General features: G+C 42.8%; 1 protein-coding gene and 1 pseudogene across 3 annotated transcripts in view; both read left to right on the top strand.

Moving 5' to 3' along the window:
* The window catches only part of LOC146377003 (NACHT, LRR and PYD domains-containing protein 12-like), a 554,927-nt gene that overhangs the window by 38,452 nt on the left and 495,907 nt on the right, over positions 1-20,568 (top strand). The gene's annotated exons all lie outside the window — the stretch shown is intronic.
* On the top strand, positions 83-11,170 carry LOC146377012 (zinc finger MYM-type protein 1-like; annotated as a pseudogene).

Genomic DNA, 20,568 nt, shown 5'->3' with positions numbered 1-20,568 from the left:
CCTCATTTTCACTGCTACTTTACACTCCGCTCGTCTACACCTGCGGACACACTAGCGTACATGCTGCAAACAGCAAGAAATCATGGATATACGCAAGTTTTTCAAGAAAGTAAGTCTTCATCACTGGCTGGTAGTAACAATTAGTTAGCTCCAGCTAATAGCAGAGAGTCCCATGTAATTAATGAACCAGGTGCTCCCCATTTTGATAAATAAAAACCTGGCTAGCGCACTAAGTAAAATTGTTAGCATAATGTTGATTTCTGTCACTCGTTTTAGCTCTGAAAAATCGAGCTGAGCTCATTCAGGTTATCATCAGTGGAAATAATAATAATCACTCCTCCATCCCCATTAACCTGTAGGAGTCAGGGCAGAGGAGCACAGAGAGGCAGAGGGGAGAGACCTCTGCTGGAGAGGTGAGTCAAAGATTTCACAGGATGGAGTCATTTGTGATGCAGACAGTCTGATTAGACTTTTATGGATATGATATATATGGATATGGATATGAAATATGAAACATTTCAGTCACGGTACAACATATAAGACCTATTTAACTTGAGCTTTTATTTAGAAGAGTCAAGGTTAGAAAGTGGAGAGAGCAAAGATATTCAATTCAATAAAACTTTATTAATCCTGAAGGTTGACCCCGAAGGAAATTGGGTTAAGGCTGCCGACCTTTGCCAGCGCCGACTTACCCTTCTGACCATACATACATTACACAAACAGGAAGACAGGTCAGAGAGGTATAACAATGGAAAATGCACCACATGAGGAAAGATAAGGAGAAAAAAATAACTCCCCCCAGACTGAGCTCCAACAGGGAGATCAGTTTGAGAACAGAAAAAACACCTCTGCACATGAAAAAAACTCTTAATACACCAAAGAAACACATGACAAGCAACAGGGGTGGATAAAGGGTGAGAGACAGCCGATTTAGACAGTACATCCGGGCCTGCAGCCTGTGCGCTGGTCTCCTTGATCCACCATCAGCATCGGAAGGGAATAAGCGTCGAAGGCGTTTGGAAAGGGAGGGGGGATGAGTGTCTGCATATCTGTGTGCATGTCCATAGTTCAGCTGAGACAGTGTCCTCCTCCCTGCCAGGCTAAGTAAACAGTCTTCCAGCCAACCCAGGTGGCCTTGCATGGAGTGGGAAGGAACAGACTAAACACAGTCGTTATCAGGGTGTTTTGTTCAGCTCCAGCCTTGCAACCGCAGCTGGCGCCGAGAGGGTCTCCGCATGAAGTGATGGTGGTTTTTACTTTAGTGCGAACAACTCATATGAATTTCAAAGCTGTTCTAACAGTCCAACACTGGTCTCTCAATCTCCCGTTGGAGAGCCGCGAGCTTTCTATGATGTTATCCAAACTTACGTTCCGTGATGTTGTCGTTCTTTTTGCTCAAAGAGCAGGTTCTGAGAACTCACGACCGCAGTGCACTTCCCCAAGATGTGATCGAATTTGCGCTCAAAGGTGTTATTCGAGCTAGCCCCTCCAGATGTAATCCAGTTTTTCACTCAGAGGTCTTGTTCTGAGTATTCACGGCAGCCGTGCGTTCTCCAAGATCTTATCCATGCTGCACTCAATGAGCCCATTTTGAGAAACTCACGACTCATCCCATCATTTCAATCCCAGCGGGCAGCCTTGTGGGGGTTTGAACAGCCGGTTCCGCTTTCGTAATTCTTCGATAAGTCAGGGCCAAGCCAGCTCAAATCAGCCAGAACCCTGTTACCATGGTTCCGAATAGGTAGATATCTTCAGCACTCAGGCTCACCCGAGCCCAAACTTCTCGTTGAGAAGGGGTGTCAATTGCATTCAGGGACCAGTTGATCCAATCCATAATTCCTCTTTTAGGTTTTAGAGAACAGACTGTGAGAGAATGTTCCAGGGAAAAGTAAGTAAAAACACAAGACAAGACAAGGACATAAGAGGCTAAGCAGGGAAGCTAAGGGAGAGGAGGAGGAGGAGAAAAGTGCGACCGCCTTCGTCAAGAGCAAGATATATATAAATATATATATATATATATATATATAAGTCAAATTAGCCTGACTCACATATTTTTGAGGGTTCTATTTTAATATTGCTTCAATTCAAGTAATTTAGTAATATTTTTCAGGGCTTTAAATTGCAACCATTTTAGTCACATGCGTGCTCAAAATGTAATGTTTGTAACTTCAAAATATTTGGGAGCAACAAATTACTGTGGCGTGTGAGCAGAAGTCATGAGGGTGAGAGAAAGAAAAAATACCCACGGCTCGCGTCGTTCACGTCGAAGATCCGGCTCTAACGGTGTGTTCACACCGAACGCGATAGAGGCGGCCAGAGCGTCAGGTTTACATGTAAAGTCAATGGAAAGGCGCGATGACCTGCGATTGCGGCTCCCGTGAAAATTCGGAAGCAGATTTGCGTCGCGAAAACGCCAAAACGTGTGAAACGCGCGTCAGTGTAGCGTGTCTGGCGCGTTTGACGCGCGAATAAAACCACGCGCGTGAGTTTTTGTGTTGCATTTTGTGCATACGCGCGTTTCGCGTCTACCGCTCGAGTTGGAAAAATCTGAACTCCAGCGTCAAATCGCGCCGCGACAACCAATCAGGAGCCTGGTGACGTGGCTGTGACCTAGGTCAAACGGGCAGATCCAGCCAAAGCCCTTCATTCTTCAATGGAGGGAAGGCTAATCAACGCTGTAGCAAACAACCTGGAGCTGTACGACACCAGCTGCTTTCTGTACCGAGACAGGAATATAAAGGACCGAGCTTGGAGGAAGATATGTAAAGAGATCGGGCAACTTGGTAAGTTCATTCATTTCTCTTTTGAAAGTTTTCGCTGACCCGGGGAAGCCGCACAAAAGCTAGCAAGCCACTGCTATTTTCCCACTGACGTACAAATACCGTTCTGCTTTTATGCATGTTGTCATATAGGAATATATTTTGTTTATTAATAAACAGCACACAGTGGTCCCGCTGTTCATCCGTCACTGCTTCGCTTTTTCGCTGATTTTCTTTTTCTTTTCTTTTTTTTGCACCGTACAGCATTGCATTCTGCAGCCTGATTGACAAATCTGCTTCGTGTCGTGTCTCCTGCGCTTGCCAAATTTATCATGTTTGGTTTTGATAACCATCACGTCCAATAGAAAAAACAGCACAAAAATACCCATAACTATGAGCCTCATTCGGAAATACACACCTGCACCGCGAGGGAAAAAGGCGCACGAAAGTGGCAGGCAGATGAAGACAAAACGCGGCATAATAATACTTTTACGTTTTGCAATCTACAAAGGTTTGCACTTTGAGAATCAACTTGTGAGAACTGTGACCAGTGTTCATGTGTGTGGGGAAAACAGTGTATAAAGTGTGTGGCGAGGGGCTAGTTATTCTGAGAACCCCTGCTGCAATAAATGAGGGACCACTGCATATACTTTCTCTGATTATATTCAACATGTTAACATTTAATACTGTATTGATAGAACCAACTGATTCTGCAGCAGAGCATCCCCTGTTGCTTCTCCTGGCTCCCCAGTCCCTGAGCTCCTGCTGCTGCACCCACAGGTATGTACAGCAAGCACTGATACCTTTTTAGTCGGTGGGATTGCCTTGTGATCACCTTTACTAAATATCTACAACCAATCTGATTATATCCTGTTTTTTTTTTTGTTTTCAATGTTGAAATTAAAATCTAGTAGCAGTCTTCTCATTTCTTTGTGTTTGTGCTGTTTTACAGGCCCACAGAGGAGGACGGCTCCGAGGCAGATGAGGGACGGGTCCCAGGACGGTCCATTGGCGGTGGAGCTGGCCATCCTGGAGTCCCTGAAGAGTCCACACCAGTCTCCAATGGAGCATTTCCTCCTCAGCCTTGTTCCTGCTCTGGAGAGCAGCTGGTCCTTTTCATTCCTGTCTCTCTGTAAATACTTATATTTTATATTTATGTTTAATGTTTTTCTGTGTGAGAATTTTAATATTATTTCAAATAAATTTTTATAATGACTAATGTCTCAGTTCTACTACACAGCAAATGTTGGCACACGACTTGACACATGTAGAATTTATTTCATATTATACTAATGACAAAATATACTAATACAGTGGGATGCAAAAGTTTGGGCAACCTTGTTAATAGACATTATTTTCCTGTATAAATCGTTGTTACAATAAAAAATGTCAGTTAAATACATCATATAGGAGACACACACAGTGATATTTGAGAAGTGAAAAGAAGTTTACTGGATTTACAAAAAAGTGTGCAATAATTGTTTAAACAAAATCAAGCAGGTGCATAAATTTGGGCACCACAAAAAAGAAATGAAATAAATATTTAGTGTATATCAATGTGTGTGTCTCCTATATGATATATGGGGTGCCTTTGTCTGGACGTGCTTCCCATCCAGAGCTTCACAGCAGAGAGGAAAGTTCCAGCGCTCCTGGAATCCCTCTGTGATGGAGCGCCAGTCTCCAGGTGAAGGCACAGCCATGAAGTCTCCACTAGACAGTCCCAGATGGCCGTCGCTACCTGGGGGTGATCTGGCTCACCGTGGACTCACTGACTCTGAAACTGAACGTGATGGTCCTGAAGGAGTTCCCGGTGACAAGGAACCTGGACAAAATTGTTCAAAATCAGTATTATGTGTACTGCAATTACAAAATACATTATTCAAATTCCAAAATACTTTTGTGATGTCAGATTTAAATTACAAAACATAAATCTTACATAAAACATTTTGTAATTATAAGGATAATTACAAAATGTATATTAGATCATATCTAAAACAGTTGTGTTTTGTTTTAACTTTAACATATCATAATTTGATTGGTAGCAACTTTCACAACTACAGTGAGCCAATCACTCATAATTCCTAAACATGTCAATCAGGTAGGAATGAAGTAAGACATTAATAGAAATAAAGAGTTGTATGTTGACATGTAGCCCTTTCCTTGCTTAAATCATTAATATTTCTGAAAAATTAACCCGTGATAAGACAGCTTATCAAGATAGAACCATGTAACTAAAGATGAACCAAATTGTTCACAGTTTTATCTAACTCTCAGTTATAAGAAAGGCTGGTGACTTGATGAGACCTTCTGAGTATCACTAGAAATATTATAAACAGTCGTCTCCGTACCACAGTTTGCTATCAGTAAACACCGACGGCATTCATTGATAGCATACCACATCCATGTTAGCAGTGTATAAACGATAGTTTAGCATATATTAGCACAGGTATCAATAAAGGACTACCGTATTAAACACTTTTACTAACCTCAGGCAGACGGACAGGCGCTCTGCAGGTGGGATTGAGTGCCTGGGATTCAGTCAACCAGAATGCAGCTTTCTGCTTCCCATGTAGTGTTTGGCAAAAACATCAAACATGATAGTTTGGTCAGTAGTGGTTCCAAGAACTGGAAGAAAGCTTTAGTCATCTTTGGCAAGCATGAGATGGCTCAAACACATAAGGACAGTGTTGTTACGTGGAAAAGCTACCAGGGAACTAGCAAACAGGGAAACGTTGCAAATGTGAGTGAGATAGTCGAAAGAAGAGAGTATCTCAGACGAATTGTTGCAGTCACCTCTATGTTAGGGAGACAGGGACTCCCTTTTCGTGGCCATGATGAAGGTGAAGACAGCCCAAACAGAGGGAATTTTCTTGTGTGCATAGAGCTTTTGAAGCAGTTCGATCCTTTTCTTCAAAAACATAATCCCCCATCAAATGCACAGTATATTCAATTCAATTCAATTCAATTTTATTTATATAGCGCCAAATCACAACAAAAGTCGCCTCAAGGCACTTCATAGATACAGAGAAAAACCCAACAATCATATGACCCCCTATGAGCAAGCACTTTGGCGACAGTGGGAAGGAAAAACTCCCTTTTAACAGGAAGAAACCTCCGGCAGAACCAGGCTCAGGGAGGGGCGGCCATCTGCTGCGACCGGTTGGGGTGAGAGAAGGAAGACAGGATAAAAGATATGCTGTGGAAGAGAGACAGAGGTTAATAACAGATATGATTCAATGCAGAGAGGTCTATTAATACATAGTGAGTGAGAAAGGTGACTGGAAAGGAAAAACTCAATGCATCATGGGAATCCCCCGGCAGCCTACGTCTATTGCAGCATAACTAAGGGAGGATTCAGGGTCACCTGGTCCAGCCCTAACTATATGCTTTAGCAAAAAGGAAAGTTTTAAGCCTAATCTTAAAAGTAGAGATAGTGTCTGTCTCCCGAATCCAAACTGGAAGCTGGTTCCACAGAAGAGGGGCCTGAAAACTGAAGGCTCTGCCTCCCATTCTACTTTTAAATACTCTAGGAACAACAAGTAGGCCTGCAGAGCGAGAGCGAAGTGCTCTAATAGGGTGATATGGTACTACAAGGTCATTAAGATAAGATGGGGCCTGATTATTTAAGACCTTGTATGTGAGGAGCAGGATTTTGAATTCAATTCTGGATTTAACAGGAAGCCAATGAAGGGAAGCCAAAACAGGAGAAATCTGCTCTCTCCTTCTAGTCCCTGTCAGTACTCTTGCTGCAGCATTTTGGATTAGCTGAAGGCTTTTCAGTGAGTTTTTAGGACTTCCTGATAATAATGAATTACAGTCGTCCAGCCTGGAAGTAATAAATGCATGAACTAGTTTTTCAGCGTCACTCTGAGACAGGATATTTCTAATTTTAGAGATGTTGCGCAAATGGAAGAAAGCAGTCTTACATATTTGTTTAATATGTGCGTTGAAGGACATGTCCTGGTCAAAAATGACTCCAAGGTTCCTCACAGCGTTACTGGAGGCCAAGGTAATGCCATCCAGAGTATGAATCTGGTTAGATACCATATTTCTAAGATTTTCAGGGCCGAGTACAATAACCTCAGTTTTATCTGAATTAAGAAGCAGAAAGTTAGCGGCCATCCAGGTCTTTATGTCTTTAAGACATTCCTGCAGTTTAACTAATTGGTGTGTGTTATCTGGCTTCATGGACAGATAGAGCTGGGTGTCATCTGCATAGCAGTGAAAATGTATGCTATGTCTTCTAATGATGCTGCCTAAGGGAAGCATGTATAATGTAAACAGAATTGGTCCTAGCACTGAACCCTGTGGAACTCCATAATTAACCTCAGTGTGTGAAGAGGACTCTCCATTTACATGCACAAATTGGAGTCTATTAGATAGATATGATACAAACCACTGCAGCACAGTACCTGTAACACCTACAGCATGTTCTAATCGCTCTAATAGGATATTATGGTCGACAGTATCGAACGCTGCACTGAGGTCTAGCAGGACAAGCACAGAGATGAGTCCACTGTCAGAGGCCATAAGAAGATCATTTGTAACCTTCACTAAAGCTGTTTCTGTGCTGTGATGAGCTCTGAAACCTGACTGAAACTCTTCAAATAAACCATTCCTCTGCAGATGATCTGTTAGCTGTTTGACAACTACTCTTTCAAGGATGTTTGATATGAAAGGAAGGTTGGAGATTGGCCTATAATTAGCTAAGACTGCTGGGTCTAGAGATGGCTTTTTGAGTAAAGGTTTAACCACAGCCAGCTTGAAGGCCTGTGGTACATAGCCGACCATTAGAGATAGGTTGATCATATTTAAGATCGAAGAATTAATCAATGGCAGGACTTCTTTGAGCAGTTTTGTAGGAATGGGGTCTAAAAGACACGTTGATGGTTTGGAGGAAGTAATTATTGAAGTTAACTCAGAAAGATCAATTGGAGAAAAAGAGTCTAACTTAACATCAATGGTACTAAGAGTAGCTGTAGATAATATTACATCTGTGGGATGATTACTGGTAATTTTTTCTCTAATGATAAAAATTTTATTTGTGAAGAAGTTCATGAAGTCATTACTAGTTAACGTTAAAGGGATGGTTGGCTCAACAGAGCTCTGACTGTTTGTCAGCCTGGCTACAGAGCTGAAGAGAAACCTGGGGTTGTTCTTATTTTCTTCATTCAGTGATGAATAGTAAGATGTTCTGGCTTTGCGGAGGGCTTTCTTATAAAGCAGCAAACTATTTCTCCAGGCTAAATGATGATCCTCTAAATTTGTGACACGCCATTTCCTCTCCAGATTACGAGTCATCTGCTTTAGGGTACGTGTTTGAGAATTATACCACGGAGTCAGGTACTTCTGATTAGAGACCTTAGTTTTCACTGGAGCTACAGTATCCAGAGTCGTACGTAGTGAGGAGGTGAAATTATTAACAAGATAATCAACCTCTGTTGGGGTAGCGTTCAGATAGCTGCTCTGCTCTGTGTTGGTACAGGGCATTGAAGATGATAACAGTGGGTGGATTATATTCTTAAACTTAGTTACAGCGCTTTCAGAAAGACATCTACTTTGATAAAATCTACTCTCCACCGCTGTGTAATCAATTATTGTAAATGTTATCAGGAAATGATCAGACAGGAGAGGGTTTTCAGGAAACACTGTTAAATGTTCAGTTTCTATGCCATATGTTAAAACAAGATCTAGAGTGTGATTAAAGTGGTGGGTGGGTTCTTTTACATTTTGAGAGAAGCCAATTGAGTCTAATAACAGACTAAATGCCATGTTGAGGCTGTCATTTTTAGCATCTACATGGATGTTAAAATCACCCACAATAATTATTTTATTTGAGCTCAGAACTAAATTAGATATAAAGTCTGAGAAATCAGACAGAAACTCTGTGTAAGGCCCAGGTGGACGATAGATGATAACAAGTAAGACTGGTTTCTGAGTTTCACAGCTGGGGTGGACAATGTTAAGCATCAGGCTTTCAAATGAATTAAAAGTCTGTCTTGGTCTTTCATTAATTAATAGGCTGGTGTGAAAAATTGCTGCCACACCGCCCCCTCGGCCTGTGCTTCGAGGTTTCTGGTAGTTAGAATGACTCGGGGGTGTTGATTCATTTAAACTAACATAATCATCCTGCTGCAACCAGGTTTCTGTAAGGCAGAGTAAATCAATTTGTTGATCAATTATTAAGTCATGTACTAACAGAGACTTGGAGGAGAGAGACCTGATATTTAATAATCCACATTTCACTGTTTTACTCTTTGGTTCAGATGTGGATACTGTATTGTTCTTTCTTTGTAATTGTTTATGTTTAAGTTGTTTGTTGCTGGTTTTTAGTTTGTTTTTTGTCTTTTTGGAAGCTGACACAGTCTCTATGGAGATGGGTTTTTGGGGGGGTAGCAGGAGGAGAGAAGCTGCAGAGAGGCGTGTAAGACTGCAACTCTGCTTCCTGGTCCCAACTCTGGATAGTCATATTTTGGGGGGTTTAATAAATTTGTCCATATTTCTAGAAATGAGAGCTGCTCCATCCAAAGTGGGATGGATGCCGTCTCTCCTAACAAGACCAGGTTTCCTCCAGAAGGTTTGCCAATTATCTATGAAGCCCACATCGTTTCTGGGATACCACTCAGACAGCCAGCAATTTAAGGAGAACATGCGGCTAAACATGTCACTCCTGGTCTGATTGGGGAGGGGACCAGAGAAAACTACAGAGTCCGACATTGTTTTGGCAAAGTTGCACATCGATTCAGTATTGATTTTAGTGACCTCCGATTGGCGTAACCGGGTGTCATTACTGCCGACGTGAATTATGATTTTACTGAATTTACGTTTACCCTAAGCCAGCAGTTTTAAAAGCCAGCAGTTTTAAACATATCTCACCAACATCCCAAAATGACATGATTGACTGTTGTGCCCAGGAAGCTACTAGTGTCATTGTATCTGAAATGACAAAGTCTAAAGTCTATGCCATCATGGCAGATGAGGCAAGGGATGAAAAGGCAGAGCAGTTAGCTGTTTGTGTCAGGTACGTGTCAGAGGGGCAGTGAAGGAGCGTTTCCTTGCACTAGATAAAATCATTTGATGCCCAGTCCATTGCAAATGAGATTCAGCAGCAGATCCAAAACTATGGTCTTGCAGAGCTTAAGTGTGTAGCACAAACATATGATGGTGCAGCCGTTGTGAGTGGCTCCACTGGAGGTGTACAAACACATTTTAGAAGGCTCCATCCTGAGGCTATCTATGTGCATTGTTATGCTCATCAACTCAGCCTGGTTTTGTGCAATACGTGCAGAGGCTGTGGAGCTTTTCAGCTTGTTGGAGTGTGTGTATTCTTTCTTCAGCACCTCCCTAGTCAATCATCATAAGTTCATGGAGACTCAGGCAAAGCTTGGATTGACAAAAACTGAGCTTGTGCAACTTTCAAACACTCACTGGGCATGTCAGTTGCGATCAATCAGTGCAGTTCTTGAGACATTGCCTGCCATTTTGGAGTGCCTATCTGCAATTGGATCCCCCATAGCTGTTGGTCTCAGAGCAAAGCTCTACAAGTTCTCAGCAGTCTATGCACTACTGATGTTTCAGTCGATTCTGTCTGTAACCGAAGGACTCCACAAATTCCTGCAGAAAGAGACTTTAGACCTGGCAGAAGCTTTTATCTGCAAACAAGCTGTGTGTGACACACTTAAGGGCAAACACTCAGATGCATTTGCTGCAGAGTTGTATGAGAAAACCAAGGCCCTGTGTAACACCCACAGTATCCTTGAACCAGGTGCCAAGACAAGGCACAAACAGAGGAAAATGGAAGGGGGGAATTTGTCCTGGAGGCAACTGTGGGTTCACGCACTGAATTGAACAACTCAGACACATTGAAAGAGAGTTACTTTTCCCTTGTGTGGATCGGATGGTTGGCGAGCTTGATCAAAGAATTTGCAGTGTAGATGCAGGGCTGCTAAAAGGCATCCAGGCATGCAGTCCTAAATCTGAGAACTTCTTGAGTGAACCACACTTGAATGAACTTGCAAAGCACTACAGACTTGACCTGAAAAAAGAGGAGGTTCTGGTGGCCAGAAACTTTCTGACCCGGAAAACAGAGGCTGGATGTCCACCCAAAAATATGTTGTCTGTGTCCAACCTCCTTGATTCAGACATGTTTCCCTCTCTGAAGGCAACCATCCAAGTTGCCCTAACAGTGCCTGTCAGCAGGTGCTCGTGCGAAAGGTCCTTTAGTGCACTGCGTTGGCTGCACTCCTGGCTGCATCAAACAATGGGTCAGAAAAGACTTCACAGTCTTGCAGTCATGTCTATTGAAAAAGACACGCTTCAGCATCTGAGTCACAACAGAGTGATTGACCGATTTGCCACTCTTAAAAACAGACGTCATTCTTTGATGCTTCCACCCACCAAGTAACTGGAGATTGCAGCCATAAAAATTATGTACTTTTTTATTTTCAGTTTTTTTTCTTGTTATTGATGCAGCAAACACATTTCCTCTGTTTTCTTGTTGTACTGTATTATAAAACAGACTGAAATAAAACAATAGATCTATTGGTGGCCTAGGATGTTTAATCTGTCCAAAGAAGTAGGAAAACAATTTCTCAGTCTTTGTTTTCTGTTTGTGAAATTTTGTGCTCATTCACTACGTTCGTTCATATCGTGTGCATCTCTTGGGGGCTAAGCCCCCCCTGTCCTTAAAACCTAGTGACGCCCCTGCTTGGAACGATTTCGAAATGCTCTCGAAAGAAAAACTTATGATTCCACAGGGTAATTCCACTTTAGATCAACAGTATACAACCCCACAGTGATACCATATCAATATCAAGTCAGGCTGATTTCGCTTTCCAAAATAAAAGCCTTTTCAAATTGCCCATATCTGACTTACTCTTGGAACTATTTAGATCAATAGTATACAACCCCGAAGTGACACTATATCAATATCAAGTCGGTCTGATTCTGCCTTCCAAAATGACTTACTCATTTCACAATTTCAAAATGCTCTTAAATTGAAATTTGATGTTTCCACAGGATGTTAGATCAGTAGTATCCAATAGTATCCAACCCCACAGTGATACCATATCAATTTCAAGGCACTCTGATTTCGTCTTTCAAAGTATCCTGAGCAGCATGTACTGAAGGTTAGAGTCGTGACTCCAGTGCCTGGTTTGAGTCTCCCCAAAACCATTTCCTGTGTGTCTATATCCTCACTTCTCCCTTCCTGTCTTCTCTGTCCTATACAGTGAAGACAAAGGCCTCAAGTTCTGAAAACTCTTCCCCTTCATCATCTTCCAAATCATCTCTCTCATCTAAAATCACCAGTATTCTCTGAGGAGTGAATCTTTTCACAATCTTGAATGATAAGGATCCAAGTGGGTGAAGTTTATGTATTTGCTGTGTTCTCCCCAATTTGTAGTTGGGACAGAGTGTGAAAAACTCTCAAAAGTCCATCCAGTTTAGAAGAAAAACATTGAGTGAAGTGTTTGTTTCATCATCCTTCACAACTCATCCACCAGGTGTCACAAACTGCAGCAGAACAGTACAAAGCATTACTGGATGGCTGCAGCAACCAGAGTTTTACCTACCTTTGGTATTTCTTGACAGCATGAGCGTAATATTTACTGAACAGAGTCGTCTTCTGTAATCTTTTCAGATTCAGACTCAGAACACTGTATTTATCCCCAAGGGGCAATTAGGATACTGACCTTGCCAACCGTACATACAATGAAGCACTCAAAACGTGCGGCTATCCTAAATGGGCGTTCTTAAAGTCAGCAAAGAGGCACAGAAAAGAAGACCAGACACCAGCGAGGGAGGATAAGAAGGACAGACGCAACAACATTGTCATCCCCTATGTAGCCGGTGTATCAGAAAAACTTAGGAGAGTTTTCTCCAAGCATGACATCCCGGTGCATTTCAGACCCAGCAACACGCTCAGACAAAAACTGGTTCACCCGAAAGACAAAACGCCAAAACACAGACTTAACAATGTGGTGTTTGCTGTACAGTGCAGCGAGGAATGCCCAGACCTCTACATTGGAGAGACCAAACAGCCACTTCACAAGCGCATGGCACAACACAGAAGAGCCACCTCCACAGGACAAGACTCAGCAGTCCATCTGCATCTTAAGGATAAAGGACACTCTTTGAGGATGCCAATGTTCACATTTTGGACAGAGAGGACAGATGGTTTGAAAGAGGAGTGAAAGAAGCATCTATGTCCACTGTGAGCGACCATCTTTGAACAGAGGCGGGGGTTTACGACACCAACTCTCTGCCATCTATAATCCAGTTTTGAGATCCCTTCCCAGACGCCTTAACGCCCACTCACATCCTGGGCCATCTGACCTCAGGAATTCGCATGATAAGGTGGGGCCAGGTTTCACAATGAACACACCCGAAACTCTGGCTGATTGGGACCCACACCCAGTTTCACACCTTGGCTCAGGCGATTAGAGGATCATCAGGGGGTCCTTTTGTCCCTCTGTGGGGGGATACTCCCACTAGGTTTATATCTGGGACTCTCCACCATTTGACCTTAGAACTGAAGAAGCTTCTCGGATGAGAGGTGAAACGTCTTCAAGTAACTTAAAGAAGTCCAGACGCTTTTCTTTGCAAGCTCCTTTGACCACATACAATAATATTGACGACTTTTGACATATATTGAAAGAGCCTTCTCTGCGTCTCGAGGCCAGGTGCCGACTCTCACTTATCTCCTGGAGCAGACTGTCCCTTTCACAGGCATACTTTTGCAGCTACAGGCATTTGCAAACTATTATTCGAACTCCTAGCCTAAACATGAGCCCAACTGTTGTCTGTGTGTGTGTGTGTGTGTCGACCTCCAACGCACTCAGCCTCACCCCGCCCGTTGGCGCTTCTGGCCTTTTACCAGACAGAAGCTCTCTGTGATAGGTGTAATAATCATAACTAAGAACATGTGTAATCTATTGAATAAATGCTTTGATGAAATGATAATTAATGTAATGGTAATGATGATGGTTATGAATAGTCGCAGTAAAATATTTCCCTGATCTCCACACTCCTCCTTTTGACCTCTTGACCACAAGAGGTCACCATACGTTCCGCTGTGTCACTCCTCGGCCCAATCAGCTGCTTCCATGTCCATCAATGGCATCATGGGCCCGTGTCACCGTTGCCAGGTCCACTGCCCTCGCTCTGACCCTCTCTACCCGTCCTCTGGCCGAGGGAATGAGACAACAACCTCTGAGACATGAGACAAAGACAAACACCTTTCCCTACTATGCCTCCCACACTTATCTCCTCAATTGGTCTCCTAATTCTTCAGACTTGGTTCAAGCTATCATGTTTGGGACTCTCTAATCAAAAGCGAGCCTGACTTATGGCCTTGGCTCCCTATTTCGTCTACCTTCAACAATGGTGGGAGTAAAGCTCCCGTGGAATGTGCTCTCTGTCTCCTCTACTATCAGAAAAAGCAAGGTCCTGACTCTCTGAAAACAGTATTCTCAGCAACTCAGCAGTATCGTGCATCATAAAACAATATCATTCATTCACAATAAATCAGCAGTCTAATGTAATACAAATCAGTTTAACAAATGTAATAGTTATCACCTTCTTCTAATTCAGGAGAATAATGCAAACTAAAACTACATAATAATTTCACAATCTTTAATCAGGGGCATAACGTGGCATAAGATAATATAATAATCTCACAGTCCCCCTTTGATCTCTTTTAAAGAGATCACTTACACCCTAGACTCCAGGTTTGCGAGGTCCATTTCTTCTTCTTAGTCCTGAGGCCCTCTGTCCCCCTTTAACGGGTGGACCATATGGGATGACCTCTGTGATTGCGCAGTTCAGATGCAAGAAAAACTATGATTACAACAACAATAATAGGTACAGATGACACTTCCATCACTCTCCAGTTCTCCCACAGCTTTATCTCGGTGCTCCAGTTTCCCCAACCTCATTTTGGTGCCACCTTGTACCTTTCAAACGTACTCAGACTAGAACCTCTGTCCAAGAAGCTTTTAACCTTTACTTTATTGCTGCAGCTATCAGTGTTTTCCAGTCGGGTGATTCTCTGCTCTTCTTTCTTCAACCACAGGGGTTAGTCGTTGCACAGATCAGGGGATTATTCTGCCCCGATTTTCAAACAACGATCTGTGTATTCTGGGGTCACAGCTGTGTCCCCCTTTTTACCAAGAGCCTCTCGAACCTCGTTGGTCTGGTGTTCCTGGTTTTTCGCCAACCCCTTCATGGTTATTGCTGTGTTTATGGGATCCATCCTTTTGAGGTGACTAGCTGGAGCCCAAACTGCATGACCCTCGGCCCCAGTTGCTGTCTCGGCAGTCTCCACGTCTATCTCTGCTGCGAAGGATCCTCATATCTCCGTGACCTCGTCTGGTGTCTGTTCCTTTCTCTGTAAGCCAGAAAACCAAAACACCTCTCTGCCTAACCTTGATAATCTAATGTTATTATTCATTGTTCTACTAGTGATTCAAAATTGGTTTGGCATATTCAGAATGTCCCAGGGACTTATTCTCATCATAATTTAAGTGTGTGTAAGCGTGTTTGCATTTAGCCCTCTGCACTCAAAGTCAATACCTGCAATATATCAGTCCGGACCATCACGCCGAACGAAGCTTATGACCTTCAAAAGACTGAGTGCCAACTCATTATGAGCACATTTGCAATGAGTATATGAAAATAAAAATAACCACTTATTTTAGTAAACGAAATCAAAGACAAATTAACCATTTTTACTTCTACCATTTGCCACCTTTTTACAAAAGTCATGTGTTTCTTTCAGCTTTCCGTCCTACGATTTCCTCTCCAGTGCGATACTCAGCTTCTCGTGAACACAGGCATTTTATCCTCTAAACGCTATTCAGTTTATTCCAATCATTAATGCTTAAACATGAAAATCATGATTTATACTTCTCACTGGTTCTCTAAAAAAAGTCTTGAGACCACAGCTGGCGCCGGTATGTTAGCCGCATGAAATGATGGTGGTTTTCTTTGGTGCGAACAACTGCATGTCAATTTCACAGCTGATCTAACAGTCGGTCACTCGTCTCTCAATCTCCCGTTGGAGAGCCACAAGCTTCTCCGAGAGGTTATCAGTTTTGCGCTCAAAGAGCAAAGTCTGAGAACTCACGACCGCCATGAGCTTCTTCAAGATCTTATCCGTGCTGCGTTCAATGAGCCCATTTTGAGAAGTCACGACCCGTCCCATTGTTTCAGTCACAGCGGGCAGCCTTGTGGGGTTTTGAACAGCTGATTCCGCTTTCTTTAATCTTCAATAAGCCAGGGCCAAGCCAGCTCCGATCAGCAAGAACCCTTTGCTGCTGTGAATGTCCGTGCTGCTATATTTCAGTATCAGGCTCTAAATGTACAAATGGATCTGAGAAGATTTCCAATCATGTTTCTACTAGATTTACAGTTTGTTTTCATGTCTTCTGACTCAGAAGGTGGAGCAGGTGGAGCTTACAAGGAGTAAGTGCTGATATAGAAGAAGAGTTGTGTTTTAATGAAGCTATTTAGTTAACCAATAATTGTATTGCAGTGAAGCTTCTGTCTGCTGCACTGCAGAGTCCACATTGTACACTGGAAACTCTCAGGTCAGGATCCAAACATCCGCACTGCTGATCATTAAATGGTATTATTGTATAAACAACCAAGCTTTATAGAATTGGCAGGTGAACTTTTCTTTATCTTTGGATTGCTTAGGAGATTCTTAATTACTGTCTGAAGATTTTTTACAGTCACATATTTTGTTTTAATGGTAAAACAGAATTATTGTTCAGTTCAATGAGCAGGTAGCTGTGAGATTCATAATAATGAGGTATATTTGTATTAAAGATGACTAAACTTGAACAGTAGCTGTGTGAGTTACTTTGTTTACTCATGTGTGCTGATGTTGTGAGTAATTTAAAGCTGAAGTAAACTTGTAATGAGTTTAATAGAGTTTCTGAAGTAAGTGTACTTGGAGATATTTATGTGTTTACTAAAGCACAGGAGCAGGAGGCTGTGTGTAGCATAGAGGAACCCAGACCTCAGCTTTGTCTCCTGGGTTTCTGTTGCTGCTGTTACAGTTTCCCCTCATTGTTCCCTTCATCAGTCTCCTCACTGTTTCATCACTAATACTGATACAGAAAACATATTCTTAGTATCATTAGATGCTGAAAGGTGTCATTCTACTAAGTGCAGAGACTGGTATTAATTTAAATAACTAACATTTTGTGATGTCTGAACTGTTTTTCCATGGCAAGTCACTGAATTAGAAATCCCCGGCCCCGCCCACAGTACTGCAGTACTGTGGGCGGGGCCGGGGATTTCTAATTTGATCTTGTTTGAATACTAGCTACATAGGTCGGTGCTACAACAGCTACATTATTTGTATGATCTCTACTGAAGTCTAACACTGAAATAAAAATGGTATCATTGGCTTGTTGTGGCTGTGATAGCTGTTACTAGGAGAGTTTATTTTCAGGATGTTATCAGAACGTGTGTAACTGGAACATCAAAGTTGTTATCGCAGTGCCAAAACTTTGTCTCTGTCCTAAAACTCTTCACTGAGTCCTCAGACTAAGTGTTCGGAGGTGAGCCCACCTACTGTTCCTCAATAACAGGATTGTCATGAAACAGAGCAGAAATGAGCTGAGCTTCTTTTTCTCATCAATGCGTTCACAGTGAGCCACTTCTCTCTGCTCAGTCTGTAACAAATCAAAGTGTTACTGAATGTTGCTATTCAAACTCAAAGCCATGCTTCCTACACCCACATGGTTCAGTCACACAGGAACTGATGGTAAATAATGTTTGTGTTGTGCACATCGTACAGGTCAGCTGCTCCACACAGATCTCAGGTTTACATGCTGGAACATTGATAATGAAGGATTGTTTATTTCATACAGATGTGACATGAACAATAACACATTCATGAAATCCTGTTAGGAACACAAACACTAGTTTAGCTGGAGAGCATATTTGAATGTAGGATAATGTAGGGGATCATCAACAACAATAATAACTAACCACCACCTCACCATTTGGGTTGATAGCTGCATGTTAATTGATGTAGTCATTTTCTTCTTCCTCCATTTCTTCCTTATTCACATCAGATAAAAAGCTGCACAGAGACAGACACTGGACATGTTTAGCCTAGCTTAGTACAAGGACTGGACCCACGGGGGAACCAGCTCCCATTGCTGGATCAAAACATGAAAACAAATCTGAAGTAAAGTTTTATTGAAGTGAACTGTGGTGGTGCCTGGCAGGGAAAAGGGGAATGATATGTCTTATTGTAAATATAATTATGTAAAAGGCTTAAAAAAGGAACAAACTAAAAAGTTTCAGCTTAAAAAATGAAATCAGTTTCAGTTTATGAGCTCTAGGGATGGGTATCGATAAGATTTTCACGATTCCGATTCCATTTTCGATTCTGTTTAACGATTCGATTCTTTATCGATTCTTTATCGATTCTTTTTAAAAAAGGGAGAACACTAAGGTCGATTAGCTTAGAACTTCGTTTTATATCTTCTCTTTGAACAAGATGTACGGTGCAATAAAAAATCAGCGAAACAGCGAGGCAGTGACGGATGAACACCGTGTGCTGTTTATTAATAAACAATAAATTCCTATATGACAACATGCATAAAAGCAGAACGGTATTTGTACATCAGTGGGAAAATAGCGGTGGCTTGCTAGCTTTTGTGCGGCTTCCCCGGGTAAGTGAAAACTTTCAAAAGAGAAATGAATGAACTTACCAGTGTTGAGAATAGATTCCTTAATGTACATCAAAGTTAAAGAGAATATAGTTGTGATTGCTTGCAACATTATAATATTGTGGTGATGGGTGTAAGGATACAAAATAGAAAATAGGCCTGGGATGGAAACAAAGAACTGAGGTGCAGGGCAGAAGGACAATCAACCCCCAGGACAGTAGCAAGAGTTACTGAGGGTGAGGAGCAGACAAAGGGCAAACGGGCGCTACCATAAAAGGAGATGGGGGTCAGGGTGTCAGCACCCTTGGCCACTGTACTAGTGTATTTCCATTGTGGGGGTGTTTACTGTAGGGGGGAGGAGACCAGAAGTTATAACTGTAACTGTTGTGTGGAGTTCTTTAGATCAGCCTTTAGCATAGGACTGCATAAGAATGCAGTGGGCTGATCTCCAGATGCATCTGTAAGAATAATGGGTAATAAAAGGATTGTGTAAAACATGGAAACATCTCAGAGTGATCTCTACCAGGACCAAAAGAATCGCAGAGACCGGCGTTGTCTCAACACCAGGTTGCCCGATCTCTTCACATATCTTCCTCCAAGCTCGTCCTTTATATTCCTGTCTCGGTACAGAAAGCAGCTGGTGTCGTACAGCTCCGGGTTGTTTACTACAGCGTTGATTAGCCTTCCCTCCATTGAAGAATGAAGGGCTTTGGCTGGATCTGCACCTTTGACCTAGGTCAGAGCCACGTCACCAGGCTCCTGAATGGAAGTCGCCCTGCGATTTGACGCTGGAGTTCCGATTTTTCCAACTCGAGCGGTAGACGCGATACGCGCGTGTGCACAAAATGCAACACAAAAAGTGACGCGCGTGGTTTTATTCGCGAGTCAAACGCGCCAGAGGCGCTGCTGTAACGCGCTGCTGTGACGTGCGTTTCTCGCGTTTTCGCGACGCAAATCTGCTTCCGAATTTTCGCGGGACTCGCAATCGCGGGTCATCACGCTTCTACATTAACTTTACATGTAAACCTGACGCTCTGGTCGCGTCGGTGTGAACACACCGTAAGTGCGGTGCAGGGTGTGATTTCAGAAAACAGTCGGCTTGTTGGCAGTCTCCCAGGATTGTTGTTCCCGCCTCTTTACTTTCTGTTTTTGTTCCTTTGTACGGTAAAGACCCTACAATAGTACAAAGAAAACAGAGACAAAGTTGAGTCTCTGGCTATGATTCCCCTCTCCAGTGTGTTGCTCGTGGTGTCCTGAGATAATGTTTTGATGGGACCGCTCCGTGGTGCAGATCGGTGTCCCAGTGAGTGAGAATTTCCTCTCTAGCTTTTAAAGAGAGCCCAGTCTGTGGTTATGGAGTCACGGATTTACACACTTGGTGCTTTCTCTGAGTTCAGTGCCCTCCAGATGTGTTGGGGGTGTTCCAGGTCATGTTTTAGTGCTGACCAACATCTTCAACCTTTTCCTGAAGCAGTTGGTGGTCCCCACATCCTTCATCATCATTCCCGTCCCCAAGAAATCAGAGGTCTCAATGTTCTGGCTGAGCAGGAGAGGACACTGCAGTGACCATGACAACCAACTTATGCATCCCACTGTTGCCAGGAAGAAGGATCATATGAGGACAAACAGCAGAGCCAAAGGAAAGAGATCATCTCTCACTCATGGCTCTACTCCACTTTAACACCACCAGGGGGTGCTGTAAGCAGCCTGTTCTACAGGGGCTTGGTCTACAGGGGAAAGAAGCTGTGGCCAAAGCCCTGGCTCCACACATCAGGATCCAACACCAAGACTGAACAGTGTGCCACCATCACCTGTACAATGTCACACCCTGGTGTGAACACAGGTAATGGAGACATTTCATTGGCCACACCCACATCAGCAGGCGCAATAACAGGACTAATTGTTGGGGAAAGACAAGTGGTGGTGACAGTGGACTCATCTCTGTGCTTGTCCTGCTACACCTCAGTGCAGTAGAAAAGAAAGTGGTGGATCTATGTTTCTGAGTGTGGGGCTGTTGGGTCTGTGTTTCCACAAGCCCCGCTAGTTTAGAGACTAATTCATCATGAAGAAAACAAGACAGTCAGTGATCGATCGATTTACTTGCGCAAGGGAGGCCT

Source organism: Perissodus microlepis, chromosome 11 (genome assembly GCF_051167445.1).
Source record: "Perissodus microlepis isolate ML-2025 ecotype Zambia chromosome 11, ASM5116744v1, whole genome shotgun sequence".
NCBI lineage: Eukaryota > Metazoa > Chordata > Actinopteri > Cichliformes > Cichlidae > Perissodus > Perissodus microlepis.
The sequence above is the reverse complement of the archived record's forward strand: the minus strand, read 5'-3'. Positions and strand labels throughout refer to the sequence as shown.